The sequence below is a fragment of the Scyliorhinus canicula genome, chromosome 3, assembly GCF_902713615.1.
Source record: "Scyliorhinus canicula chromosome 3, sScyCan1.1, whole genome shotgun sequence".
Lineage (NCBI taxonomy): Eukaryota > Metazoa > Chordata > Chondrichthyes > Carcharhiniformes > Scyliorhinidae > Scyliorhinus > Scyliorhinus canicula.
This window is the reverse complement of record NC_052148.1, coordinates 5190398-5218117: the sequence shown is the minus strand read 5'-3', so window position 1 is coordinate 5218117 and position 27720 is coordinate 5190398. Positions and strand designations below refer to the sequence as shown.

The window sequence follows — 27720 nt, the reverse complement described above, 5'->3', positions numbered from 1 at the left end:
TAAATACGGCGAAACTAAAGGGTGTTAAATACAGGGAAACTAAAGGGTGTTAAATACAGGGAAACTAAAGGGTGTTAAGTACAGGGAAACTAAAGGGAGTTGAATACGGGGAAACTAAAGGGTGTAAAATACGGGGAAACTAAAGGGAGTTAAATACAGGGAAACTAAAGGGTGTTAAATACGGGGAAACTAAAGGCTGTTAAATACGGCGAAACTAAAGGGTGTTAAATATGGGGAAACTAAAGGGTGTTAAATACAGGGAAACTAATGGGTGGTAAATACAGGGAAACTAAAGGGAGTTAAATACGGGGAAGCTAAAAGGTGTTAAATACAGGGAAACTGAAGGGTGTTAAATACGGCGAAACTAAAGGGTGTTAAATACAGGGAAACTAAAGGGTGTTAAATACAGTGAAACTAAAGGGTGTTAAATACGGGGAAAGTAAAGGGAGTTAAATACGGCGAAACTAAAGCGTGTTAAATACAGGGAAACTAAAGGGAGTTAAATACGGGGAAACTAAAGGGCGTTAAATACGGGGAAACTAAAGGCTGTTAAATACGGCGAAACTAAAGGGAGTTAAATACGGGGTAACTAAAGGGTGTTAAATACGGGGAAACTAAAGGGAGTTAAATACGGGGAAGCTAAAAGGTGTTAAATATGGGGAGGGGTTGGTGTAGTGATATTGTCACTGGATTAGCAATCCAGAGAACCAGTGTAATGCTCTGGGAAGAGGGTTCGAATCCCACCAGGGCAGATGGTGAAATTTGAATTCCAAAAACAAAACCTGGAATTAAATCTAATGATGACCATGAATTGATTGTCTTAAATATCTGGAATTAAAAGTCTAATGATGCCCATGAAAGCATTGACGATTGTTGTAAAACCCATCTGGTTCTCTAATGTCCTTTAGGGAAGGAATTCTGCTGTATCTACCCGGTCTGGCCTACATGTGACTCCAGATCCACAGCAATGTGGTTGACTCTTAACTGCCGCCACCCCCCCCCCCCCCCCCCCCCAACCACTGAAATGACCTCGGAAGCCACTCAGTTCAAGGGCAACTGGGGACGGTCAACACATTCCACATTCAAAGGTCAAACAAAGTCAAAAACGTCAGCGCAAAAGATAATGTGATCAGGGAGATGATATTGCATCTCAGGAAATCATGGAGATATCCACACTCAATCATTGGCTGTAGCCTGTGATTCCCGCTGTGCGCCTACCACAAGCTTGAAGAGCTGGGAATACCTCCCTAAACTGCTCTGGGCACAGGAAAAATATTTACAACAGATTCACAGTAATAAAACAGACAGACGAGTGATAAATGTAGTAAATTATAATTTTGTCATTCCAAAGGGATACAAATGTTTAAATCATAACATTACTTCTCCCTCCCAACTGGATCAACTGTGTTGCAATTGAAGCAACATTAAAGCATTTCCATTTACCAAGTTTAGCTAAATGTGTTAGTAATCTTCAATTAATTGCATATTTCTAACCTAAACAGGTCGGTGCCTGTTCACTCCAGGAACAAATAAATATAAGTACTCAGTTGGAATATTGTCATTAATTCTAAGCTGACAAATAACTGTGATGTTGATTGCACAATTTGCTATAAAGAAATGAACTGAAATAATTGTTCAACGTTATCTCAACAAAAAGGCCGAGTTGTCCTTCCTGTGATTTATTGCTTCAGTGGAGTTTTGTCTCTTGTTTCTGAGTAACTTCATTGAAGTGTCTCTGATCTGCACCCTTCCCCATTCTATGTAGGGTTTTGATACAAGGTAATACACAGAACAGAGGTATGTAACATAGGATGATTTTGTATAATTGACGAGGTCATTGTAGTTTGTTGGTTGATGTCTGGATCTGTAGAGAAAAGAGAAAGGTTTAGTAAATGGCCTTTGGTTTGGCAGAGAAAGAATTGTCAACTAACTTATTCCTCCTTTCCTATTTAATACACTCGCTCGCTGCTATCTAGTACTGTGGAAATTACATTTATGAAAATGAGATTGTTATCGCAGTAAAATACAGTGACAGACTTTATCAGAAGTTATATTTCACCTTTTAGAGAATAGTGCTATATCTGAGATGCTGGGCATGTGTGTGGTGGGGTATTGTGTATCATTCAAGCAGAAGAATGCTGAACTCAAGGTTCACCTCACTTTGTATTACAGACAGGAATGTTTTGGTCATTCTGCAGCCCCCATCTGCCACCCTCCTCCAGATGGAAGAATAGTGAAGGAGCCAGGAGGAAGTGGGTGACTAACTCCGGCCATTGGGATCCTCTATTCCTCCGGCAGCGTCCCCCCTCCTGTGGGTTTCCCAGTGGAGTGGGGTGGTTTCTAGGGAAATCCCAATGAAGAGAGGAGGGAATGGAGATTCCTGACGCCAGCGAATGGCATGACACTGAGAAAAACATGGCTAGGGAATGGTGAATCCAGCCCCAGAGCTGAACAAGGTCCTGGTCAGGCAGCACGGCGGCACAGTGGTTAGCCCTGCTGCCTCACAGCGCTGAGGTCCCAGGTTCAATCCCGGCTGTGGGTCAGTGTCCGCGTGGAGTTTGCACATTCTCCCCGTGTTTGCATGGGTTTCGGCCCCCACATCCCAAAGATGTGCAGGCTAGGTGGATTGCTCACGCTAAATTGCCCCTTAATTGAATAAAATGAATTGGGTACTCTAAATTTATTTAAAAAAGAATTAAAAAAAAAACAAGATCCTGGTTGTATCGGTTTCATCAGTTGCTCCGAAATAAGGATACGGGAGGTGAAGAAGCACAGAAAAGGGAAATGTGGGTGAAGGGTAGATGGGAAAATGTCTGAAACAGGAATTTTGACCCTCAGGTTGGATCAGTGGCTGTGAAATCAGCTGACCGGAGAAGATAGGAACAGAACTAGAATATTGAACTCCAGGATTCTTCCTGAACGCAATGGAATCAAGGATGATCTGCAACCTAATGTCATAAACGTAGCTATACCCATATTCCTTAAAACGTTTGGTCTACAAAAAATATAATTCTGAGATTTAAAATTCACAATTGACCTCACGCCAATTGCCTTTAGTGGAACATTTCAAAACTTTTTCCACACTTTGTGCATGAGAAACTCTTCCTAGTTTGAATCTTGAAAGCCATGATGTGGAGATGCCTGCATGACACTGGGGTGGGCACAGTAAGAATAGGCATATGGACAATAAGGAAATAGCGTAGATGGGCTTTAGAGTGGTTTCACAGGTCGGCGCAACATTTAGGGCCGAAGGGCCTGTACTGCGCTGTAATGTTCTATGTTCTATTTCAGGGGGCGGTTGGGAGTCAGCCAGGTTGGAGTCTGGAGTCACATGTCGGTCAGACTGGGTAATGTTGGCAGATTTCCTTCACTGAAGGACATTAATGAACTTGATGGTTTTTTTCATGTCACTACCAGTTTCATAGCCATCATTACTGACGACTAGCTTTTCAGTTCCAGATTCTTAATTTATGTTCTCCTAGCTGTTGTAGAATTGAAGCCTTACCCGCAGAGTCTTTTGGGTACTAGTCCAGTGACACTAACTGCACACCTTCCAAGGTTACCCAGAGTGATTACAACACTCCAGGTGTGATCCAAGCAGGATTGTTCACATGGGAAGTCTTGACGTATACGCATTTGTACTTTCATGCTCAAGATGTAAAGGCCAAAGTTCCAATTGTGTTTTTGATTATTTTCTGAACCTGGTTAAGGATTTTTTAGGATTTATGTCCCAGGGCCCCAAAGGTTCAGCAAAGACAGACACAGATTAAATTTGTCAATACCTGATGAAAAATCTGGTACAGGGATTTTGGATTTTGTTTATTGTCATGTGTACCGAGGTACAGTGAAAAGTACTTTTCTGCGAGCAGCTCAACAGATCATTAAGTACATGGGAAGAAAATAAAATCAAAGTAAATACATAATAAGGCAACACAAATACACAACGTAAACACCGGCATCGGGTGAAGCCGACAGGGGTGTAGTGTTAATGAGGTCAGTCTATAAAAGGATCATTTAGGAGTCTGGTAACAGCAGGGAAGAAGCTGTTTTTGAGTCTGTTATTGCATGTTCTCAGACTTCTCTATCTCTTGCCCGATGGAAGAAGATGGAAGAGTGAGTAAGCCGGGTGGGAGGGGTCTTTGATTATGCTGCCCGCTTTCCCCAGGCAGCGGGAGGTGTAGATGGAGTCAATGGATGGGAGGCAGGTTCATGTGATGGACTGGGCTGTGTTCACGACTCTCTGAAGTTTCTTGCGGCCTTGGGCCAAGCAGTTGCCATACCGGGCTGTGCTGCAGCCCGAGAGGATGCTTTCTATGGTGCATCTGTAAAAGTTGGTAAGAGTTAATGTGGACATATATCAGAAACTGTTTCAGTTTCCTGTGGTATTTGGTTGTATTTTGGGGGACTAAATACGGTGCTCAGTTGGGACAGGCTTCAATCAGTCATTTGGCAGCAATGTCCCAGCAGAGCGTTGAAGTGGAGCATTGGGAAAGGATTTTAAAAAGGAAGAGATATGTATATGCAATGTAGATCTAACTATGTGGTTTAGCACACTGGGCTAAATAGCTAGCTTTGAAAGCAAACCAAGGCAGGCCAGCAGCACGATTCAATTCCCGTACAGGCCTCCCCGAACAGGCGCCGGAATGTGGCGACTAGGGGCTTTTCACAGCAACTTCATTGAAGCCTACTTGTGACAATAAGCGATTTTCATTTCATTTCATTTCACAAAAGAAAACAAATAATTTGAGAGGATTATTCGGCACAACATTGAGGGCCGAAGGGCCTGTTCTGTGCTGTACTGTTCTATGTTCTATGTTCTAGGAATCCTACATGCATTAGGATTGTTCTATTAATTGATGAATTCTAGCAGAAACAACCACACAATGGCAACCTTGCGTTGGAGTGTCCAGTCTCCCATTAACGGCAGTGTGGCATTGGGATTTCCAACTGAAAACATCCCACCTTGCTGGGAAACCCGTGAGTGGGGGTGCTCTGCCAGCAGGAAAAGTCAATCACAATGGCCATAGGATTCTGACTTCGATGCTGTGACAATGTGAACAAAGAGATCGAAATTCATCCCACAGACCATGGCCGGAATTCTCCATCTGTTTACCGGTGGCGGGATTCTCTGGTCCCGCTGGAAGTACATCCCTGCTCCCGGGGTACTTGGCAGCATGGGATGGCTTCAACGCAAAATTCCATGGACAAGCGGTGGGAGCGGAGAACCTTGCTGCCAGCAAACAGTGCGCTCTCTCCCACTGCCGTGAAACACGTGACTGGGAATCCGGCCAATCCGAACTTGTGACTATTGCGTTTTTTGTACCAAGAGGGGAACTTTGAGTTTTCTCAGGCCCTCCTTTACAACACTTTAGGAAGCGTAGTGGAGAACATGCCCCTGTCTACATCATTGGGAACAAAATAGAAAGGATCTAGAGCTTCAAGTGTTTAGGTGTACAGATCACCTGACCTTCCTGTTGCTTGCCATTTTAACACAACACCCTGCTCCCATGACCACATGTCTGTTCTTGGCCTGCTGCAATGATCCAGTGAAGCGCAACACTAACTGGAGGAACAACATCTGATCTTCCGGTTTGGCACGCTACAGCCTTCCGGCCTGAACATCGAATTCAACAACTTCAGATGATCAGCCCCACCTCGCCCATTTGTTTTCATTTAATTTTAACTGTCTTTTACCATTTCTTTCTTTCTGAATATGCATTTTTTTTCCCTCCCCAATCTTATCCACCTTTCCTGCACCTTTCTCCTCATTGCTTCCCCCTTCCCCTCACCCACACCTACAGTTCAGACTCTGATGTTAGTTTCCCTGCTGTTTGACCTTTCACATCTTTTATCCTCTCTGGGGACTGACATTAACACTCTTTCCCCTTGGTATCTGTGACCATTAGCACCCGGTTTCCCTGGGTTTCTGTGGCTATGACTCATCTTTCATTCTCACTCCACAGTATAAATATTTCCCACTTTCTCTGTCTGTTAGCTTTGACAAAGAGTCATCGGACTCGAAACGTTAGCTCTTTTCTCTCCCTACAGATGTTGCCAGACTTGCTGAGATTTTCCAGCATTTTCCCTTTCGTCACCAACAGCCTCTCCTGGTCCCCCCATGCCGACACTATAGTTAAGAAAGCCCACCAACAACTCTACTTTCTCAGAAGACTAAGGAAATTTGGCATGTCAGCGACGACCCTCACCAACCTCTACAGATGCACCATAGAAAGCATTCTTTCTGGTTGTATCACAGCTTGGTATGGAGCCTGCTCTGCCCAAGAACGCAGGAAACTACAAAAGGTTGTGAATGTAGCCCAGTCCATCACGCAAACCAGCCTCCCATCCATTGACTCTATCTATTACTCCCGCTGCCTCAGAAAGACAGCCAGCATAATTACGGACCCCACGCATCCCGGACATACTCTCTTCCACCTCCTTCTGTCAGGAAAATGATACCAATGTTTGAGGTCACGTACCAACTGACTCAAGAACAGCTTCTTCCCGGCTGCCATTAGACTTTTGAATGGACCTACCTCGTATTAAGTTGATCTTTTCTCTACACCTTGCTATAACTGTAACATTATATTCTGCAGGCTCTCCTTCCTTATGTACGGTATGCATTGTTTATACAGCATGCAAGAAACAATACTTTTCACTGTATACTGATACATGTGACAATAATAAATCAAATCAAATCAAATCAAAACAGGTTTGTTAATCCATCAATGTGATTTGTGTCCTGGAGTGAGTGGAGATGAGTGGGGAAAAGGCGTTCCATTTACCAGTTGGCTTTCTCCTGTTGAGTTAGGAGTTTACAAATTCTCAAGGGGATTGAGGGGAGCTGCCTTTTGCAAGCAAGGCCTGCAGAATTTGTTGCGTGAGATCCTGGAAAGCCTACATGTCATTTTGTGACTGAATGGCGAGCACACAGCAACGCTATCCAGAGTGGGGACAAAAGAGGTGCACACGGTCTTGGCATTGGAGGTTTCGGTGGAGCAGATCCAGAGAAGGACAATGTTCTGCAGAATTAAGGATTCTACTTTGCCAACTTGTCCCTTTCTCCTGCAGCTGTTCGGCGTGGGATATTCGTCATTTGGAATGTCTCCCAATTTTTATCCCAAGGCATTTTTTAGGAAATGAATTGGATAGGATTGGATTTGTTTATTGTCACGTGTACCGAGGTACAGTGAAAAGTATTTTTCTGTTGCCGCTCAACAGATCATTAAGTGCATGGGAAGAAAAGGGAATAAAAGAAAATATATAATAGGGCAACACAAGATATACAATGTAACTACATAAGCATTGGCATTGGATGAAGCATACAGGGTGTAGTGTTAAAATTCAAACTTCTGTATCTCCTGCCCGACGGAAGAAGTTGGAAGAGTGAGTAGCCGAGTGGGAGGGATCTTTGATTATGCTGCCCGCTTTCCCCAGGCAGCAGGAGGTGTCGATGGAATCAATGGATGGGAGGCAGGTTCGTGTGATGGACTGGCGGTATTCACGACTCTCTGATGTTTCTTGCGGTCCTGGGCCGAGCACTTCCCATACCAGGCTGTGATGCAGCCTGATAGGATGGTTTCTATGGTGCATCTGTAAAAGTTGGTACGGGTTAATATGCACATGCCGAATTTCCTTAGTTTCCTGAGGAAGTATAGGCACTGTTGTGCTTTCTTGGTGGTAACATTGACGTGGGTGGACCAGGACAGATTTTTGGAGCTGTGCACCCCTAGGAATTTGAAACTGCAAACCATCTCCACCTCGGCCCCGTGTACAGTACTTTGCTTCCTGAAGTCAATGACCAGCTCTTTAGTTTTGCTGGCATTGAGGGAGAGATTGTTGTCGCTACACCACTCCACTAGGTTCTCTGTCTCCCTCCTGTATTCTGACTCGTCGTTATTCGAGATCCGGCCCACTATGGTCGTATCGTTAGCAAACTCGTAGATGGAGTTGGAACCAAGTTGTGCCACGCAGTCGTGTGTGTACAGGGAGTAGAGTAGGGGGCTAAGTACGCAGCCTTGCGGGGCCCCGGTATTAAGGACAATTGTGGAGGAGGTTTTGTTGTTCATTCTTACTGTTTGTGGTCTTTTGGCCAGAAAATCGAGGATCCAGTTGCCAAGTCCTAGGTTTTGGAGCTTTGATATGAGCTTGGCTGGGATTATGGTGTTGAAGGTGGAGCTGTAGTCCATAAATAGGAGTCTTGTTTTCGAGATGCTCCAGGGATGCGTAAGGCCAGGGAAATGGCATCCGATATGGACCAGTTGCAATGGTATGCGAATTGCAGTGGATCAAGGTGTTCTGGGAGTATGGAGGCGATGCACTTCATGATCAACCTCTCGAAGAACTTCATTACGACTGAAGTCAGGGCCACCAGACGGTAGTCATTGGGGCACCTTGCCTTGTTCTTCTTTGGTACCGGTATGATGGTGGTTTTCTTGAAGCAAGTGGGGACCTCGGAGTGGAGTAGGGACAGGTTAAAGATGCCTGTGAATACCTCTGCCAGCTGGTCCGCGCAGGCTCTGAGTGCACAACCAGGGATCCCGTCCGGGCCAGTCGCCTTCCGAGGTTTCACTTTCAGGAAGGCCAATCTGACTTCGGAAGCTCTGATGATGGGTATGGGTGAGTTATGAGCTGCTGGTGCTCTCGGCAGCAGATTGCTGGTTACCTGCTCGAACTGAGCATAGAATGCATTGAGTTCATCGGGGAGGGGTGCGCTGCTGCCAGAGATACTGCTCGGCTTCGCTTCGTAGCCCGTTATGTTGTTTAGTCCTTGCCACAACCTCCGAGAGTCTGTCTGTGACTCTAGCTTGGTTTGATATTCTCTCTTGGCATCTCGGATGGCTTTACCTGGATTTCTTGTATAGGTCAGGGTCGTCTCCCTTGAACGCCTCAGATCTGTCTTTCAGTAAGGAGTCAATCTCGCGGTTGAGCTATGGTTTCTGGTTGGGGAATGTATGTACTGCTTTCTTTGGCACGCAGTCATCCACACATTTGCTGATGAAGTCTGTGACGGTGGTGGCATACTCATTTAAGTTGATCGCTGAGTTCTTAAATATGGACCAGTCCACTGTCTCTCAGCAGTCACGTAAGAGCTCTTCTGTCTCCTCGGACAAGCACTGAACGACCTTCTTGGCTGGATTCTCCCGCTTGAGTTTCTGCTTGCATGCCGGGAGAAGGAGCAACGTCTTCTGGTCTGATTCCCAAAGTGCGCTCGCGGGATGGAATGGTAGGCGCATGTTGTAATTTCGGTAAAAAGCTTTGACAAAGAGTCATCGGACTCGAAACGTTAGCTCTTTTCCCTCCCTACAGGCGCTGCCAGACTTGCTGAGATTTTCCACCATTTTCCCTTTCGTTGCAATTTTGGGATTTATTTGGACCGGTAAAACCCCACGGGTGAGGAAGGTGCTGCTGGAGCGGGGGGCGTGGGGAGGGGGGTTTGGCCCTTCGAACTTTATTAACTATTACTGGGCGGCGAATATATTGATGATTAGGAAGTGGGTAGTGGGGGAGGAGTCGGTGTGGGAGCGGGTGAAGACGACATCCTGCCAGGGCACAAGTTTGAGGGGCATTGTTAACGGCACCTCTGCCGTTCTTGCCTGCTCGTTTCATTACAAACCCGATAGTAGTGGAAGCCCTGAGTGTGTGGGGACAGTGCAGCAGCAAATGCGTTTGGAGTGGCCGTCGGGGTGGGCACTGATATGCAATAACCATCGTTTTGCTCCGGGGGGATGGGGCGGGGGCTTTTGGAGGTGGCAGCGGGCAGAGTTTGAGAGATTTGGGCATCTCTTTCTTGATAGGGGTTTACTGAGTTCGGAGGAGCTGAAGGAGGAGTTTGAGTTGCCGGGTGGGAACAGGTTCCGGAACCTGTAAGTGAGGGATTTTGTATGGAGGCAGGTCTCGAGCTTTCCACGCCTCCCACAAAGAGTTGGGGAGAGGAAGGTCTTGTAGATCTATAAGGAGCTGATGGAGTGGGAGGGAGCCCCAATAGGGGAGGTGAAGAGAAAGTGGGAAGAAGAGATTGGGGGGAGGGCAGTTGGAGGCTGGGGTTATGGGTGGAGGCCCTGCGGAGAGTCAGTGCATCCTCATCATCTGCCAGGTTCAGCCTGATCCAATTCAAGCTGATCCACAGGGCTCATATGACTGTGGCCCGAATAAGCAGGTTCTTGAGGAGGTGGAGGACAGGTGTTGGCGATGAGGAGGAAGTCATAAGGGGTTCGCTCGGATATGGCAGCCGTTCATCGTCTTCTTCGAGCAGGGGGGAGGGGATGGGGATGGGGAAGGAGAGGCATGGAAGTAATGAACAAGGGGAAGAAGAAACAACGGCATGAGAGCCAGGAAGGGCAGGCGGTGTGTTTTTATAAGCCATGTTGGTTGGGGTTTGTGTTCGGGTGGGGTGATGGTTATTTTGTTATAGGCTCTGTTCTCTGTTGAATATTGTTGTTGAAAAGTGTTAAAATTATAAACGCCTGAATAAAATATGGGCTGAAATAAATCTGGGAATTAAGGGCTGGACTCTCCAACCCCCCGCCAGGGCGGAGAATCGCCAGCGGGGGGCGGCATGAATCCGCCCCGCCGGCCGCCGAATTCCCGGGCACCGGAGATTCGGCATGGGCAGGAATCGCGATGCGCCGGTCAACCCTGGCGATTTTCCGGCCCGCGATGGGCCAAAGTCCCGCTGCTGTAATGCCGGTCCCGCCGGCGTGAATCAAACCACCTCCCTTACCGGCGGGACTGGCGGTGCGGGCGAGCTACGGGGTCCTGGGGCGGGGAGGGGGGGGGGCGTCGTGGGGCGATCTGGCCCCGGGTGGTGCCTCCACGGTGACCTGGCCTGTGATCGAGGCCCACCGATCCGCGGGCGGGCCTGTGCCATGGGGGCACTCTTTTCCCTCCGCGTCGGCCATAGCCTCCGCGATGGCCAACGCGGAAGTGACACCCCGCTCTGCGCATGCACGGGGATGACGTCAGCAGCCGCTGACGCTCCCGCACATGCGCGGGCTTCTGCCGGCCGGCGGGGCACAAACCACTCCGGCGTGGGAGTAGCCCCACAAGGCTTTGGGGCGGCCCAACCCTGGAGTGGTTCCCGCCAGTCCATCCCGCCGGGACACACCGCCCCGCCGGGTAGGGGAGAATCCCGGCCGAAATGTTTGTTAAAAAAAGAAAAAGTTAACCCTAAACACACAAGATTAAATTGATAGAAATGCCACAAAATAACCCTTGAAATGTTTTATTGATGGTGCATAATAAATCTTTTTGGCAACAACCCCTTATAGATTCTGAAGCTTAAAATCCAGGATAAATTACCCAAAGCGAGAATTTTCTTTCCCTTTCAGCAGAAATCCATGATTTCCCAGAAAAATTCCACGCTGATAAGGTTCTTCAGAAGAAATATTCAAAACAAACTGTTTCTCAAGAGCTTTCCCGAAACTGAGTTGCTTTCTTCAATTAAAATGAGCTTTTTCACATACTCCGGAACACTGGAGTTGGATTTCAGTGGTACGTTCCCCACAGCAACTCACTACAGTTGAAAACCCACTTTCATAAACACTTTCTCACTCCTGTCATCCGCGTTCATCGCTGTCTTTTATAATATCCCTGTGAAAATCAGGTTTCCAAATCTCCAAACATTTCACATCTTCTTTTACCTCAACGTTAGGTCAGGAAGATTCAAATTACCTTTGATTTGATTTTGATTTGATTTGATTTATTGTCACATATACTGAAGTACAGTGAAAAGTATTTTTCCGCGGCCGAGGAACAGACACAGTACATACATAGTAGATAAAAGAATAATCAACAGGGAACATTGAGAAATGGTACAGTGATTGGTTCCAGTGCGGAACAAGGGCCAAACAAAGCAAATACATGAGCAAGAGCAGCATAGGGCGTTGTGAATAGTATTCTTACAGGGAAAAGATCAGTCTGAGGGGGAGTTGTTGAGGAGTCTTGTAGCTGTGGGGAAGAAGCTGTTCCTATGTTTGGATGTGCGAGTCTTCAGACTTCTGATGTTCTGCCTGATGGAAGGGTTTGGAAGAAGGCAATGCCTGGGTGGGAGGGGTCCCTGATAATGCTGTCTGCCTTCTTGAGGCAGCGGGAGGTGTCGACAGAATTAATGTGGGGGTGGAAAGCTTGTGTGATGCATTGGGCTGAGTTCACCACAGTTTTCAGTTTCTTGCGATCTTGGACCGAGCAGTTGCCATACCAGGCTGTGATGCAGCCGGATAGGATGCTTTCTATCGCCCATCTGTAGAGGTTTGTGAGAGTCAATGCAGACATGCCAAATTTCTTTAGCTTCCGGAGGAAGTAGAGGCGTTGTTGGGCTTTCTTGACTGTTGCATCAACGTGAGTGGACCAGGACAGACTGTTGGTGATGGTGACCCCAGGAACTTAAAGCTATCGACCATTGATGTAGATGGGAGTGTGTGCTGTGCTGCACTTCCTGAAGTCGATGATCAGTTCTTTGGTCTTTCCAACATTTAGAGATAGGTTGTTTTCGGTGCACCATGCAACCAAGTGATTTATTTTCCTCCTGTAGTCTGATTCGTCGTTGTTTGAGATACGGCCCACCACATTCGTATTATCCGCAAACTTATAGATTGATTTGGAGTTGAATCTTCCCACACAGTCATGTGTGTATAGGGAGTACAGTAGAGGACTGAGCACACATCCTTACGGGGCCCCTGTGTTGAGGACTATTGTGGAGGAGGTGCTGTTGCCTATCCTGACAGATTGTGGTCTGTTGGTGAGGAAGTCGAGGGGTACAGCTGTACAGGGAGGGGTCAAGTCCAAAATTGCAGAGTTTGGTTCTTAGTCTTGTTGGGATAATGATGTTGAAGGCGGAACTGTAGTCTTGCCCAGGTTTACTCAGCAGCTTCCTGTAAAACGCAAATGTTCTTTGTTCCCTTTGATACTGCTTTCAAATACAACCACTATCAATCAATTTCAAAGCTTATCCCCAAATGAAAATTTCAGGGGTTTCATTCTCCGGTTGCCCCAGTCCCATGTTTCTCAACGGCTTGCTGCTCCTTGGGAGCAGGATCCACTGCTTGTTAATGGCCATGGTCGGCACGGTAACACAATGGTTAACACTGCTGCCTCACAGAGTCAGGCACTCTGGTTCAATTTCGGCCTTGAATGGCTATCTGTATGTCCTCCCCATGTCTGTGCACCTCCGGCTGATTTGGTTTACTCCTCCAGTCCAAAGATGTTCAGGTTAGATGGATTGGCCATGCTAAATTGACTTATAGGGTAGGTGGGATTATGGGGATAAGGTGGAGGAATGGGCCTGGGTCTAGCTAGGGTGTTCTTTCAGATGATCAGTGCAGTCTCAATGGTCGAAATAGTCTCCTTCTGAACTGCAGAGATTCTATGGTTCTATTCTATTCTATGATTTCCCATTGAGGCCGCCTCATGCCAGCGGGAAACCCAGGTGGGGATGCACTGCCGGATACGGCCAGAGAATCCTGACCCAGATCTACGCGTGAAGCCCCACCATAAAGCATCACAACAAAATAGCACAAGATCACACTTTTATTCTTCATCCCTTCAATTCTACCGACAATCTGACTCCAGCAACCTTACCTTTGATTAACCTGGACACATATGGACACAACTTATGCTTATCTACACATAATGTATACATAAACACAGAAATATAAAATATTAAAATATTAGGGGCTAGTTTAGCACACTGGGCTAAATCGCTGGCTTTTAAAGCAGACCAAGGCAGGCCAGCAGCACGGTTCAATTCCCATACCAGCCTCCCCGAGCAGGCGCCGGAATGTGGCGACTCAGGGCTTTTCACAGTAACTTCATTTGAAGCCTACTTGTGACAATGAGTGATTTTTCATTTTTCATTTTTTTCATTTCATATACATGTTTCATCACAGATAATAGTTCCATTGTATGTGATTTGGTTGGGTACCCAGAAATCCATTATTTTTGTTGAAACCTCTGCACCCCAGAGAAAACATTGCATGATTGACAGCTCTCATTCTCGCTCTCTTGTCAATCTTAGGGGCTGGTTTAGCACAGGGCTAAATTGCTGGTTTTTAAAGCAGACCAAGGCAGGTCAGCAGCACGGTTCAATTCCCGTACCAGCCTCCCCGAACAGGCGCCGGAATGTGGCGACTAGGGGCTTTTCACAGTGACTTCATTTGAAGCTTACTCGTGACAATAAGCAATTTTCATTTCATTTTTATTTAATTTCATTTCAATCTCACACTGTTTGTTTATATAAGGTTAACGGATTTCAAGGGGTGTTGTTGTTATTGATACTTTGCAGGATCTGGTTGGTTGACATTGTTATTGCCTTGTGGCGTAATGACTTATTTTTCACATCGTGGAACGTTATGTATGAACTGGACGGCATGGTGGCAAGTGGTTAGCACTGCTGCCTCACAGCGCCAGGGGCTAAGATTCAATTCCAACCTTGAGCAACTGTCTGTGTGAAATCTACATTCTCCCCGTGTCTGTGTGGGTTTCCTCCGGGTGCTCAGGTTTCCTCCCACAGTCCCAGGTTAGGTGGATTGGCCATGATAAATTGCCCCTTAGTGTCCAAAAGGTTCGTGGGGTACTGATTTATAGGAATAGGTTGGGGGAGTGGGCCAAGCAGGGTGTTTAGTCAGTATAGACCCGATGGGCCAATGGGCCTTCTTCTGCACTGCAGTGAATCTATGATTCCAAGTCTTTTTTTATTTACACATGAATTAAATGAATGATAATCGCTTATTGTCACGAGTAGGCTTCAAATGAAGTTACTGTGAAAAGCCCCTATTCGCCACATTCCGGCGCCTGTTCGGGGAGACTGTTACGGGAATCGAACCGTGTTGCTGGCCTGCTTGGTCTGCTTTCAAAGCCAGCGATTTAGCTGTGGCGCTAACAATTATACATAAAGCCGAGAGACTGGTACAATAGAGGCTTTATTGCTGTACGATGTTGTCCCTCCATCCGCAAACTGTAGACTGAGGGACTGAGCAGCTCTCATACATATTTATACACAACTCCCTGTGGGCGGAGCTAGCCGGCAGGGGCTGACCGGAGGAACCTGTATTACAGGTACAGGCATACATCCCCCTACTGCAGTACACATGACTCACCTAACTACAGTGGTTATCTCACCACATTCACCCCCTGTAAAAATGAGTCCGGCGGGGGTGACATGTAACTGTAATATAAAAGAAACTATTTACAAGAGGGTCCAACATGGAAAATCAAGAGTCCATCCGGTTAGCCGGTTACAGGTTGAGCCGAATCGGTGGTCGGACGTTCCGCTGTGATCGGCGTAGCTGTGGTGGTGATGTCGGCACCGGCGGTGATGGCCCCGATGGTGCAGGTGCTGGCGGTGTTGGTGCTGGCAGCTGGCGGGAGGACTCCGAGAGCGAGCCGAAATCTTCCGTGTCCTCCAGGGCGGGCAGGGGGATGAGGGATGGACCTGATGGGGACGAAAAGGGGGGCGCTGGGGTTGGCGCAGGAAGGTGTGTGGGCATGGGATCGGCACCTGAGGGAGCCAGGTCCCGGAGCGAGACTGTGTCCTGGCGGCCGTCGGGGAACTCCACGTAGGCATACTGAGGGTTGGCGTGGAGAAGGCGTACCTTGTCCACCAGGGGTTCCGCCTTGTGGTGCCGGACATGCCTACGGAGAAGGACTGGGCCCGGAGTCGTGAGCCAGGTCGGGAGCGACACTCCGGATGTGGACTTCCTGGGGAAGGCAAAAACACGTTCATGGGGTGTACTGTTAGTTGCGGTGCACAGTAGCGACCGAATGGAATGGAGCGCATCAGGGAGGACCTGCTGCCAGCGAGCGGCTGGGAGGTTCCTGGACCGTAGGGCCAGCTGGACGGCCCTCCATACCGTCCCGTTCTCCCTCTCTACCTGCCCGTTTCCCCGGGGGTTGTAGCTGGTCGTCCTGCTGGAGGCGATACCCCTGCTGAGCAGGAACTGACGCAGCTCATCGCTCATGAACGAGGATCCCCGGTCACTGTGGATATAGTCGGGGAAACCGAACAGGGCAAAAATGGAATCCAGGGCTTTGATGACGGTGGCAGACGTCATATCCGGGCATGGGATGGCGAAGGGGAACCTAGAAAACTCGTCGACCACACTAAGGATGTAGGTGTTGCGGTCGGTGGAGGGAAGGGGCCCTTTGAAATCCACGCTGAGGCGTTCAAAGGGGCGGGATGCTTTCACCAGGCGCGCGCGATCTGGCCGGTAGAAGTGCGGCTTGCACTCCGCACAGACCTGGCAGTCTCTGGTGACTGTCCGTACTTCCTCGACGGAGTAGGGCAGATTGCGGGCTTTGATCAGATGGTACAAGCGAGTGACCCCCGGGTGGCAAAGGCTCTCGTGCAGGGCACGGAGCTGGTTCACTTGTGCGCTGGCACATGTACCTCGGGAGAGGGCGTCTGGGGGCTCGTTGAGCTTGCCGGGGCGATACAAGATCTCGTAGTTAAAGGTGGAGAGCTCGATTCTCCACCGCAAGATTTTGTCGTTCTTGATCTTGCCCCGCTGCGTGTTGTTGAACATGAAGGCTACCGACCGTTGGTCAGTGAGGAGAGTGAATCTCCTGCCGGCCAGGTAATGCCTCCAGTGCCGCACCGCTTCAACGATTGCCTGGGCCTCCTTTTCGACAGAGGAATGCCGAATTTCAGAGGCGTGGAGGGTGCGTGAAAAGAATGCCACGGGTCTGCCGGCCTGATTTAGTGTGGCGGCAAGGGCGACATCTGAAGCGTCGCTCTCTACTTGGAAAGGCAGAGTCTCGTCTACGGCGTGCATCCCCGCCCTGGCTATGTCAGATCGAATGCAGGCGAAGGCCTGTTGTGCCTCGGCCGAGAGGGGAAAATGTGTGGACTGGATAAGTGGCCGGGCCTTGTCTGCGTATTGCGGGACCCACTGGGCGTAATAAGAGAAAAACCCAAGGCAGCGTTTGAGGGCCTTGGGGCAGTGGGGAATTGGGAGCTCCATGAGGGGGCGCATGCGGTTGGGATCGGGCCCCAGTAGTCCGTTTTGGACTACGTAGCCAAGGATAGCTAAGCGGTCTGTGCGGAACACGCATTTCTCCTTGTTGTACGTGAGATTAAGGAGAGACGCGGTGTGGAGGAATTTATGAAGGTTGGCATCATGGTCCTGCTGGTCATGGCCGCAGATGGTGACATTGTCGAGGTACGGGAAGGTGGCCTGCAGCCCGTACCGGTCAACCATTCGGTCCATTTCCCGCTGAAAGACCGAGACCCCATTCGTGACGCCGAAGGGAACCCTCAGAAATTGGTACAGACGACCGTCTGCCTCGAAGGCAGTGTAGGGACGGTCCGATTTACGGATGGGGAGCTGGTGGTAGGCGGATTTCAGGTCAATCGTCGAGAAGACCCGGTACTGTGCAATCTGATTGACCATCTCAGAAATGCGGGGGAGGGGGTACGCGTCGAGCTGCGTGTACCGGTTGATGGTCTGGCTGTAGTCCACGACCATCCTGTGCTTCTCCCCAGTCTTAACCACTACCACCTGGGCTCTCCAAGGGCTGTTGCTGGCCTCGATGATACCCTCCCGAAGCAGCCGCTGGACTTCGGACCTGATGAAGGCCTTGTCCTGGGTGCTGTACCGTCTGCTCCTGGTGGCGACGGGCTTGCAATCCTCAGTCAGATTGGCAAAGAGGGAGGGAGGCTCGACCTTGAGGGTCGCGAGGCCGCAAACGGTGAGGGGAGGTAGGGGTCCGCCGAATTTGAGGGTGAGGCTCTGGAGATTGCACTGGAAATCCAGGCCTAGTAAGAGGGAAGTGCAGAGGTCGGGGAGAATGTACAGACGGAAACTGTCGAAATCTACGCCCTGTACAGTAAGTTTAACCAGGCAGAAACCCCGGATAGGGACAGAGTGGGAACCGGAGGCAAGGGAGATCTGCCGGTCAGCGGGATGGATCGCAAGGGAATAGCGCCTTACCGTGTCTGGGTGGACGAAGCTCTCGGTGCTCCCGGAGTCGATGAGGCAGGAGGTCACATGGCCGTTGACCAGCACCGATGTGGAAGAGGGTGCCAGGCTGCGAGGGCGGGACTGGTCGAGCGTAACGGAGGCGAGCAGTGGTTGGTCGGCGGTTGAGTCCGATGAGTCCGACGCGGAGCGGTAGCGACCCGTGTCCCGTGATGGCGGCCCCTGGAGTCTAGATGTCGGCATCCGCAGCACCTGTGGGTAAAATGGTGGCGTCCATGGAGCGCCCGTCATGGGGTCGGAACAAAATGGCGGCGCCCATGGAACGCACATGGCAGTGGTGGACGAAGATGGCGGCGCCCATGGGGCGCACATGGCGGGGGCGGCAAAAGATGGCGGCGCCCACTGATCGCACGTGGGGTCGGGAGAAGCGGACGGCGGGGCCCATTGAGGGAGCGGCTGAGGCGAGGGGACCTGCGGCGTGATAGCGGCGACCGTCCGGGACTGACACACCGCTGCAAAGTGGCCTTTCTTGCCACAAGCTTTGCAGGTCGCTGTGCGGGCCGGGCAGCGTTGGCGAGGGTGCTTCTGCTGGCCGCAGAAGTAACATCGGGGACCCCCAGGGGGTGCGGTGCGGCGGGCAGCGCAGGCATAGTGCGCGGGGGCGGCTGCTGGGGGGGCCGTTTGCGGGTTCCACGCGGGGTAGGACGGATGGGCCTGGGGGGCCGTTTGTGGGGTCCACGAGGGGTAGGATGGGCGGGCCGAGTGGCTGGCGGAGTAGGTTTGTGCACTACGGGAGGCGGCCGTCATGGAGAGTGCCAGGGCCTTTACGGCCGCGAGGTCGGGAGCGACCCCTTCCAGCAGTCGTTGCCGGATGGGGTCCGATGCAATGCCTGTAACAAAGGCATCGCGCATGATTAAATTAGAGTGCTCCGTGGCTGTGAGGGCCCGGCAGTCACAGTCTCGTACCAGAGGTATAAGGGCCCTCCAGAAGTCCTCGATCGACTCACCCGGCTGCTGGATGCGAGTGGAAAGTTGATGCCTCGCAAAGAGAGTGTTCGTCGATGGTGCATAATTCTCCTTGAGCAGTTCCATAGCTGCGGTGTAGTCGGTCGCATCTCGAACGAGTGGAAAGACGCTGGAGCTCAGTCTGGAGTACAGGAGTTGCTTTTTCTGAGCCTCCGTCGGGGGAGGGTGTGCTGAAGAGATGTAGGCCTCGAAGACTGCGAGCCAGTGATCAAAGTCTTTTCTGGCGTGAGGCGAGTGTGGATCCAGCTGCAGACGGTCAGGCTTGACTCTGATGTCCATGGTGACTGGGAAATCGTACAGCAATAAATTGTGGCGCTAACAATTATACATAAAGCCGAGAGACTGGTACAATAGAGGCTTTATTGCTGTACGATGTTGTCCCTCCATCCGCAAACTGTAGACTGAGGGACTGAGCAGCTCTCATACATATTTATACACAACTCCCTGTGGGCGGAGCTAGCCGGCAGGGGCTGACCGGAGGAACCTGTATTACAGGTACAGGCATACATCCCCCTACTGCAGTACACATGACTCACCTAACTACAGTGGTTATCTCACCACATTAGCCCTGTGCTAAACAGCCCCAGTCTGCCACATCCAACTGCCACTATAAGATTAATTGGTTTGATACAATTTATAATGGGCCAATGGGCAATGAAATGGTCCAGCTAGGCATAGGAGCATGCGGTGCCATGGGGGCGAGTTTAGGGTCATAGTTTGTGGACTATTTGCGATTTAAAAAAACCATCCTCATTTATACAAATTGCTGAGGACATTTTGACAGCTGTTTCAAATTCCGCTGGGGATTTGGGCATCTTGGCATTTGCTTTAACACTTGGTATTGGGGGAATATGGAGGACCTTTTAAAATACAGATTGGGGTTCACGGCTCTTCTTTTAGGGGCTGTAAGCTACGAGTTTTTGAAAACTTAACCTGACTGTGAGAGTTGTGGCAGAGTCAGACATGCCAAGATCCACTCTGGAGCTGACCAGTTCAGGAAGGGGGTCAGCAATCCTGGAATCTGCATCCGCCCACCATTTTCAAAGGGTTCTCGAGTCATCATGGCTCAATCAAATTTAAGCTCATTCGGTCAGATTACTAATTCCTTGGCCAGAGGTCTTAAAGACTGAAAGTGATGTAGAGCGGTGGAGGGGCATAGGTTGGACATTTCACAGCATGAGTTCTCGGCACCTAATAATAATAATAATCTTTATTAGTGTCACAAGTAGACTTGAAAGTCTTACAACTGGATCGAATAAGAAAAGATCTTTTCACCTTTCTGTAAAAGTAGTTTTTATCATTTTAGCTTGAAACTAAAGTTAAGTTTAAATTGATAACCTCAAAGAGTGGTTATTATTATTATTAGAAAGTTTACTTTACTCTACTTAGCAAGCCGGACCCGTGTGTAAACTACTGAGCGGTAAGTAGATGAAAGCTCCAGGAAGATATAGATTATGCCGGGGGATAACTTGAAATAATAGTTTGACCTGATTGGCATCCACCTAAGTCTGCCTAGGAGTCAGGGAAAGCCTGGATCACCATTTAGAATTACAGCGCTCCATCGACTATAGAGAGAATTCTAAGAATAGTGGTGAGCTTTTCACTTCAGAACACATAGCCAATGGGTCTCTGGCTGTGATGAGATAGGTAAGATTGGAATCAGGTGAGCAACTATCTGCAGCACAGTGAAGAGATGTTGGAGGTGGTTAGCCTGGTGTAAAAGACTCCAGGCAGGTGGAGAAAGATCAGGAGGGAAAGTTTACATTTGTCACAGACACAAATGATGTAGACAAGAGTTGTTTTGGTGCTGTGACAATGCCTGAAACATTTCCCACAACTCACTCACTCATGATGTTTATATCTCAGAATATGGGAGTTGCCCATGTTGTCACTGCTGTGGAAGTGACACAGAGATTGAAGGAGTATTGATAATGTTTCCAAGTCAGGATAGTGTGCGACTTGGTGGTGATGATGTTCTCTGGCACCACCCACTGTCCTTGTCCTTCTGGGTGGATGTTACAGGTTTGATAGTTAAATAGCCAAAGCCATGGCAAATGGGCTTGGGTCAATGTTTCAAATGATTGGCAGGTAGATATTTCCTCCACTACAATTCACCAGCAGTTAGATGTGAATGAAATTTGGCCCCGTCACCAACACTTCCATCCCTGGCCAGCTGGCTTCAATGTGTTTATGTTTATAATCATTACTGAAGGTTCCGTTACTTACTGGTTGGAGCTGTTAGACTGTGGGTGGTGGGGATGCATCCTGTGGTTGGGCAGAGGGATCGTACTCGTCTCTAAATGGAGAAGAAAGCACTTAGAGCTTGTTGTACAGTCACAGATCAAAAGATCATAAGAAATGGCAGATTTAGAAACATTAATTAACATTCATAGTTCAACCAAGCTGCTAGCCAGATTGTTAAAGGGGAAAAAAATTTTTTTTTCTTAGATCATGGGTGGGTATGTAAGACCTGTTGGTTGCAATACAGTGCCACAGGGAATATCAAGACACTTGAGGGCACCATTGGGGTAGGAAGTGTCTCCAGCTGTACCAGATGTGCTCAGGATTTCCAAGGGGCAGTTGGATTCACAGTGGAGCATCATGGAGGGCGAACCATCCTCAATCAAACATTGGCCACTCCACTGGCACCAAGAGTTTAGTAGGAACATAGGAACGGGAGTAGGCCATTCAGCTCATCGAGCCTGCTCCGCCTTTCAATTAGATCATGGGCGAACATTTACCTCGCTGACACTTCTCTGAGCTATCTCCATGTCCTTTGGTTTCCTTGTTTTCCAGGAATCTATCAATTTCTGTCTTGAACGTGTTCAATGTTTGAGCTTCCATGGCGCTCTGGGATAGAGGATTCCGAAGATTCACAACCCTCTGAATTAAGAGGTTTCCCCTCATCTCTGTCTTAAATGGTCTACCCCTTACCCTGAGATTATGTCATCTTGTTTCAGACTCCAGCTAGGGAACAAATCTCCTCGATATCCACCCTGCCAGACCTTGTAAGTTTCAATGACGTTGCCACTCAATCCTTGAAACTGTAATTAATACAGAGCCAGTCTCTGCACTTAACTCTCTTTGATGTGGTTGATGTGTGGCATTCTGGAGGGGACGGGGGTGGGGGGGGGGGGGGGTCGTGTGGGGGGGAAGGGTAGCGCTCAGGTGGACTTGGCACACGGTGAGGTCCACCACGTCAGGGCCATGTTTGTCTCGACCTGTTGTAACCCATGCCCATGTGACTCCCTGCCTGGACAACAGGAGAAGCACGCAGACCCGGAGAATCTCGCTAAGTGGATGCAAATTGGTCATTGAGGGGGAGGGGGGGGCGGAGCATAGTGCTCGGGTCGGCATCCAGTTGGACCTTGATTTCGGCTGGTTGCCCGATTCTCCGCCTAATTGCGATCCGCATTGCCGGTGTTGCAGAGCGGAGAATCCAGAACAAGGTCTCACCAAGATTCTATGATACTGCAGTAAGACATATTTCCTCCTCTACTCTGATCCCTTTTATGGAGGTCAGCATACCTTTCACCTTCCTCATTGCTTACTGAATACTCATTGTAGCTTTTAGTGACTTGTGTAAGGGTCCTTCCAGGTTGTTCTGTTTATTCCCTTATTTGCCCTTCTCTTTACTTTTGCTGTTACATTTTTGATCCAAGGATATTTAATCAACCTGCGTCTTTAAGGCAAAACAGCCTGTACGTCAACTTTAATCCAAACAGAAGCATCTAGAAGGCTGTTCTGATTTAAATTGGTGATTGCAGATGGATCGGCACCAATTTAAAACAAAATTTAGGCTACCCAATTATTTTTTTCAATTAAGGGGCAATTTAGCGTGGCCAATCCATGTATCCTACACATCTTTTAGTTTGTGGGGGTGAGACCCAGGCAAACATGGGGAGAATGTGCAAACTCCATATGGGCAATGACCCAGGGCCGGGATCGAACCTGGGACCTCAGCGCCGTGAGGCAGCAGTGCTAACCACTGTGCCACCATGCTGCCCCCTGGACTAGCACCAATGACATCAGCGATGACTCACTTTGATTGATTTGGCTGGTGACCAATTAATTGGACCAAAAGGGCTGTGCTCTGCCCGGTAACAGATGGTGATTGGATCGGATCCCACTGGAATGTTTCAGAGCTTCACGGGTTGGGTTTTGGTTTCAGTTTGATTGCTGTCTGCTCAGAGGAAGGACTGCTGTCCTCTCTCCTCTCTGTTTTTCTCCAGGAAAGCTGTGTTTCTGAACTGGCAGGGAGTGTGGATGAGTCTACGGACAGAACCTTGTCAGGCTGTGCAAGCAGGGGAGGACCAACTACCTCACTCTGCAGAGAGGCTGAGGCCTGGAAATAAACCATGAACTGAAAGCTGAGTTTGATGTTAAGCAAAGGGGCCTTTCCAGGATAAACTGTGAGTAATACATTTCCAAACTACAGAGAACAAGAGAGAATTACAGAGGGCCGTGTGGTGGCACAGTGGTTAGCACTATTGCCTCACAGCACCAGGAACGCAAGTTCAATTCCGACCTTGGGTGACTGTCCGGAGTCTGCATGTTCTCCCCGTGTCTGCGTGGGTTTCCTCCAGGTGCTCCGGTTTCCTCCCACAGTCCAAAGATGTGCAGGTTAGTTGGATTGATCATGATAAATTTTCCCCTTAGTGTCTAAAACTTTAGGTGGGGTTACTGGGCTACAGGGATAGGGTCAGGGTGTGGGCCTAGGCAGGGTACTCTTTCTAAGGGTTGGTGCAGACTCGATGGGCTGAATGGCCTCCTTCTGCACTGTAGAGATTCTATGATCCTATGCTGCAAACCAGTGACTTTAATCAGTGAGTGGGCAGTGAGGAAAGCGTGCTCAAGAACTGCCATTTGAAGCAAAAACTCTTATCCCTTGACCTTCATCCTTATTATTTTCACCCCCCCCCCCACTCTGTGTTTGTCGGTCCTATGTGTGTGGGTAGAGGGTGGGTAAAGGGGGGGGGGGGGTAATGGGTTAGCTTATTGTTATACAGTTAATTCACTGTTTAATATTTCAATATTATTCCTGTTATAAATAAACAGTAATTGTGTTTCAACTTACAAACCTGGGGCGGGATTCTCCGACCCCACGCAGGGTCGGAGAATCGGCTGGCAGTGGCGTTAATCCCGCTCCCGCAGGGTTTTAAAATCTCTGACCGGCCAAAAACCGGCGTTGTGCAAATCCCGCCGGCAGCCTCTGAAAACAGCTGGCGCCGGCGGGATGTCATTATATTTTTAGATTCCACAAATCTCCGACCCGAATGGGCCGAAGTCCCGCCGACGTGGCCACGAGTCACGTCGGCGAAAATCACAGTTGCTTTAAAACGGCGTCAACCATTGATGATGGTTGACGCCGTTCAGTGTCGGGGGGGGGGGGGGGGGGGGGGGGGGGGGGGGGGGGGGGGTTGCGGCATCGGGGGGGGGGGCGTGGGTTGCGGCATCGGGGGGGGGGTGGGTTGCGGCATCGGGGGGGTGGGTTGCGGCATGGGGGGGTGGGTTGCGGCATGGGGGGGTGGGTTGCGGCATCGGGGGTGGGTTGCGGCATCCGGGGGGTTGCGGCATGGGGGGGGGGGGGCATCGGGGGGGGGGTTGCGGCATCGGGGGGTGGGTTGCGGCATCGGGGGGGTTGCGGCATGGGGGGGGCATCGGGGGGGGTTGCGGCATCGGGGGGTGGGTTGCGGCATCCGGGGGTTTGCGGCATGGGGGGGGCATCGGGGGGGGTTGCGGCATCGGGGTTGGGTTGCGGCATCCGGGGGGTTGCGGCATGGGGGGGGGGGCATCGGGGGGGGTTGCGGCATCGGGGGGTGGGTTGCGGCATCCGGGGGTTGCGGCATGGGGGGGGCATCGGGGGGGGTTGCGGCATCGGGGTTGGGTTGCGGCATCCGGGGGGTTGCGGCATGGGGGGGAGGCATCGGGGGGGGGTTGCGGCATCGGGGGGTGGGTTGCAGCATCGGGGGGTGGGTTGCGGCATCCGGGGGGTTGCGGCATCGGGGGGTGGGTTGCGGCATCCGGGGGGTTGCGGCATCGGGGGGTGGGTTGCGGCATCCGGGGGGTTGCGGCATCGGGGGTGGGTTGCGGCATCGGGGGGTGGGTTGCGGCATCGGGGGGTGGGTTGCGGCATCCGGAGGGTTGCGGCATGGGGGGGGCATCGGGGGGGGGTTGCGGCATCGGGGGGTTGCGGCATCGGGGGGGTTGCGGCATCGGGGGGGGGGGTTTGGGGGCAGCGGCGTGCAGAAAGGGGGGGGCTACGGATGCCCTGGGCCAACGCACCGTCGCCCCCCCCTCTGTACGCCGCTGCCCCCTACCCCAACCACCCCCCCCTCACCACCCCTACCCCCCTCCAACGCCGCCCCCCATCTCTCGCAACGCCGCAACCCCCCCCTCTCAACGCCGGGTCCCCCCCCTCAACGCCGGTACCCACACCCCGTCCCCCTCCCTCTGAAGGCCGGTACCCACACACCCCCCCCTCTCCTCCTCCCCCCCTCCTTCCTCCTCCCCCCTCCTTCCTCCTCCCCCCTTCCTTCCTCCTCCCCCCTTCCTTCCTCCTCCCCCCTTCTTCCTCCTCCCCCCCTTCCTTCCTCCGTTAGTGGGGGGGGGGTGCGGCGTTAGTGGGGGGTGGGGGGGGGTGCGGCGTTGGAGGGGGGTAGGGGTGGTGAAGGGGGTAGGGGTGGTGAGGGGAGGGGGTTGGGGTAGGGGCAGCTGCGTGCAGAGGGGGGGCGACGGTGCGTTGGCCCCGGGCATCAGTCGCCCCCCTCCTCTGCACGCAGCTGCCCCTACCCCAACCCCCTCCCCTCACCACCCCTACCCCCTTCACCACCCCTACCCCCTTCACCACCCCTACCCCCCTCCAACGCCGCACCCCCCCACCCCCCACCCCCCACTAATGCCGCAACCCCCCCCCCCCAAATGCCGGGACCCCCCCCCCAAATGCCGGAACCCCCCCAAATGCCGGAACCCCCCCCCCCCAAATATGCCGGAACCCCCCCCCAAATATGCCGGAACCCCCCCCCCCCAAATGCCGGAACCCCCCCCCCCAAAATGCCGGACCCCCCCCCCCCCAAAATGCCGGAACCCCCCCCCCCCAAATGCCGGAACCCCCCCCCCCCAAATGCCGGAACCCCCCCCCTCAAATGCCGGGTCTGTCTCTCTCCTCCTCCTCCTCCAAAAAACGACGGGTCTCACCACTTCCGCAGCTGGTGAAACTGACGCGTATCGCGTCAGTCAGCTGCTGGCCCCTCCGGGAACGGAGAATGGCGGCCTAAAAGAAGGCCCCGACGCCGGAGTCATGTACACCGATTTTTCTCGCCGGAAATCGGCGTTACGACGGTCTGCGGACAATCCCGCCCCTGGTGACTAATTATTGAGCAGCCAAGAGCCAAAGAATTTGGGAATTTTTAGAATAATAATTTTTTAATTCACTTGTCTTGTGACTCCAGGGCATGTGGGGCTGTAATTGACTGCGCACCTGCCCTGGGTGCATAACACTTGTGAACAAGGACACCATTTGCACAGTCACACTACCCAAACTCTCACCATTGAAGAAATACTCTGCCTTTCTGTTCTTTCCACCAAAGTGAATAACTTCACACTTATTCACATTGTATTCCATGTGCCATATTCTAGCCAATACACCTAGCCTTCACACCCTCCTCACAACTCCCATTCCCCCACTGTTTGGTGTCATCAGCAACATTGAGAATATTTCAATTGGTCCCCACATCCCAATCATTTCTCTGGATTGTGTTATGGGTCAGGGTTTAGAGAACCCCAAAGTGTACCATGGAGTTCACCTGACCCACAACTTTTACTAGATTGTGGTATGGGGAGCACACAGCCCACTCTACAGGTGTGGTACAGCAGAAATGGAAAAGTATTTTTTATAGCAAAACAATGTTTATTCTATGAACTCAAGTTAACCTTTTTAAAACATACAGTGGGCATCTTAGCAACCATTAATTCAAATAAAACATCAAAGAATACAACACAAAGTAATCCTTTGAGCTTTCCTTTTAACATCTAGAAGACTTACAAAAGAAACACCTTTTATCAGAAGCACATCAGGTTAAAGTCACTGCTGAAAACATTTATAATTCTGAATTGACCAAATGATCAAGAGATAGTCTTTTCATGACAGAGAGACCAACAGTACACCTGCTCGTCTGGCTTCAGCTCCAACATTGAAAACAAAACTAAAACACACCCTGCAGCAAACAGCCTAAAACAAAAGTAAAAAGCTAACAGACATAGAACATAGAACATAGAACAGTACAGCACAGAACAGGCCCTTCAGCCCTCGATGTTGTGCCGAGCAATGATCACCCTACTTAAATAACCGTAACCCAACAATCCCCCCATTAACCTTACACTACGGGCAATTTAGCATGGCCAATCCACCTAACCCGCACATCTTTGGACTGTGGGAGGAAACCGGAGCACCCGGAGGAAACCCACGCACACACGGGGAGGACGTGCAGACTCCACACAGACAGTGACCCAGCCGGTAATCGAACCTGGGACCCTGGAGCTGTGAAACATTGATGCTAACCACCATGCTACCGTGAGGCCAAGCTCCACCCACACTCTGACATCACTGATAAACACTCATTTCTTAAAGGTACATTTCTTAAACACTCATTTCTTAAAGGTACTCTCACATGACAATTGTGAACAGTTGTGGCCCCAGCACTAATCCTTATGCGACTCCAGTAATAACAGCCTGTCCTCATAGAATTACCTATTTATTCCTGCTCTCTGCTTTTGGCTG

The 27720-nt window shown here is 50.4% G+C and overlaps 1 protein-coding gene and 1 long non-coding RNA gene across 2 annotated transcripts in view; one reads left to right on the top strand and one right to left on the bottom strand.

The window, feature by feature from the left end:
* Nucleotides 1–27720, top strand: part of LOC119963790 — a 1053439-nt gene that overhangs the window by 531256 nt on the left and 494463 nt on the right. The window lies entirely within an intron of this gene.
* LOC119963792 lies at nucleotides 1317–21241 on the bottom strand. The gene is made up of 2 exons (XR_005460172.1): nucleotides 21168–21241; nucleotides 1317–1864 (listed from the first exon to the last, which is right to left on the bottom strand). It is a non-coding gene; the product is annotated as an uncharacterized LOC119963792 (long non-coding RNA).